Source organism: Chenopodium album, chromosome 4 (assembly GCF_948465745.1).
Source record: "Chenopodium album chromosome 4, dcCheAlbu1.1, whole genome shotgun sequence".
Taxonomy (NCBI): Eukaryota; Viridiplantae; Streptophyta; class Magnoliopsida; order Caryophyllales; family Amaranthaceae; genus Chenopodium; species Chenopodium album.
This window is the reverse complement of record NC_137837.1, coordinates 22,171,198-22,173,671: the sequence shown is the minus strand read 5'-3', so window position 1 is coordinate 22,173,671 and position 2,474 is coordinate 22,171,198. Positions and strand designations below refer to the sequence as shown.

General features: G+C 41.5%; 1 non-coding gene across 1 annotated transcript; it reads right to left on the bottom strand.

Annotated features, from left to right (window-relative positions):
* Nucleotides 1-501: 501 nt before the first annotated feature.
* Nucleotides 502-608, bottom strand: LOC145629538 (small nucleolar RNA R71). Its single transcript, XR_014111704.1, has one exon. It is a non-coding gene; the product is annotated as a small nucleolar RNA R71 (small nucleolar RNA).
* Between the last annotated feature and the right edge of the window lie 1,866 nt (nucleotides 609-2,474).

Below are 2,474 nucleotides of genomic sequence, written 5' to 3'. Positions count from 1 at the left end.
CATAGACAGAAAAATTTCTACAAGCAAATCCTGGCGGATTCTGGTGATAATAACAATAATCACCGCGATCCTCCAACTGGTTCTAGCGATTGAGAGACATCATCAGAAACAGAATCAGAGATGACGGCTCCAAAGAAGCTTAGTGATTATTCACAACCAAAGCTTACGGATTTTCCACATCTCACCCCTACTCCGGCTCTCGATGGGGTTCAATTTGAAATTAAACCTCAATTTATAACGATGATATAGAGGAAGCAATTCAGTGGAGCCAAGGGTGAAGACCCGAATCTTCACATTGCCGACTATTGTCAATATTGCAACACCATCAGGCAAGCCGGGGTCACTCAAGACCAAATCAGGGAGATTCTCTTTCCCTTCTCTTTAACTGCAAAAGCTAAATTGTGGTTTAATGGCTTAAATAGAACTACACTTGGTATAACTGACTGGGAAACTCTTGTTTTGAATTTCTATAACAAGTATTACCCTGCAGAGAGAACAACCGTACTACGGAGTGCGATCCAGAATTTTTCCCAAGAAGCCGATGAATCTTTATATGAGGCTTGGGAGAGGTTCAAGGATTTACAAAGAGATTGCCCCCACCATAATTTAGCACAATGGCAGTTAATTCAAGCCTTTTATAATGGCCTTGGGAATTCTTCTCGAATAATTTTAGACTCTGCAGCTAGTGGGAGATTTATGAATCTTGATGTTGAAGATGCAGGTCAGGTTATTGAAGACATGGAGATACACAATTCCCAATATGGGAACCCTAGAGGATTTGCTAACAAGGGGAAGCATAGTGTCGACTCTGTATCCTTTTTGCAAGCTCAACTAACCTGTATTTGTCAAAAATTAGATAATCTGAGCATTGCTAATGTAGCTAATGTTTCTGCGATTAATAATAATTCTAATGAGGCCTTCTCTGAGAATTGTGGTATTGTAGGTCATTGGGAGCAAGATTGCAGGAGTTCCGTGGAGCAAGTTAATGCCTTCCAAGCTTATAGGCAGAATAACCCATACTCCAACACTTACAATCCTGGGTATCGGAATCATCCGTACCTTTCTTACCGGAGCACTAATGTTCAAAATCCACCACCACAAGAACCACAGGCGCCACAGCAACAGCAGCAGAAATATTACCATCCCAATGCTAGCCAGAAGAACCAACCACAACAACCCTCCTCATCTTCTGACCCTTCTCTGGTGGAAATTAGAGCAATGTTGGCCAATATGCAAAAGCACATGGAGAGCAGAGATGCGACAATTGATCAAATTCTAGCGCATAATAAAATTGTAGATAATCAAATTGCGCAACTCTCCGCTACTCTACAAGCCCGCCAATAGGGAGCTCTGCCGGCACAACCGACTAGGCCTACGGATCAAGCATTTGCAATTACTCTAAGGAGTGGTTCAAACTATGAAGGGCCCTCTATGCCCAGAGTTGATGAACCTGTTTTATTAAATAATGCTAATCTTAATTCCGTTAAACCAAACAATGTAGTTTGAATATGGGTAAATTAAAAGCTACTAATATAACTCTACAAATGGCCGACCGTTTCAAATACCCCTTAGGTGTTTTAGAGGATGTCCCCGTTAGAGTAGGTAAATTTTATATACCTGTAGATTTTGTTGTTCTTGATATGGCTGACGATATGCAAACCCCAATTATTTTGGGTAGACCATTCCTTAACACTGCAGGAGCAGTCATAGATGTAAGAAGTGGTAAGTTAACATTACCAGTAGGGGATGATAAAGTTGTTTTTAATCTGAATAATGCCCCTAAAAGCTCCATGACTGAGGAGAAATGTTTCAGTGTTAATGTGGTTGTAAATTATTCTAACAAGCCCCAAGCTCTTGAAATAGATCCCTTGGAGGCGATATCTTGTGTTGCATCCTTTTAAGATGAGATAGACAAATGGCAGAAGGAAGTCGATGCAATAGAAAGAGCACTCTACAATGTTGGTCTTGGTTTCGAGGATGAACAAGTGGAACCGATCGAGCAAGTTGTGCAAATCGAGCCTACGGTAAGTGTTCCGCCATATCGAGTTGCAAGTGTTGAATGCAATGACAATTTGAAGCAACCTTCGATCAAAGGAGGATTTTTAGTGCGTAGCATTGAAGACCCCCCACTCCAAGTCAAGGAGGATCCACCAGATAAGGTGATTTGGCGTCCCACAGGGTATGTCAGGAAGCCGCATCGCAGCCTGAACACCGCTAGACCGGGTGAGAAACCACCCAATCAAGCGTTAGGCGAAGGGTCCTAGATATTGTACTTGGTAACAAGGTCGTGCGGGACCTAGATAAACCAACGCTTTAAGGGAGGCAACCCGTATTTTTAATGTTTTTTAGGCTAGTTTTTCTCTTCTTTTTCTTATGAGAGGAGAGATGAGGGAATTTAATGAGTTTTATGAGTGTTTGTACAGGTTTGAAGGAAAAGAGTTAGCCAAATTTTGGAGAAAAGAGGAAAAATAATA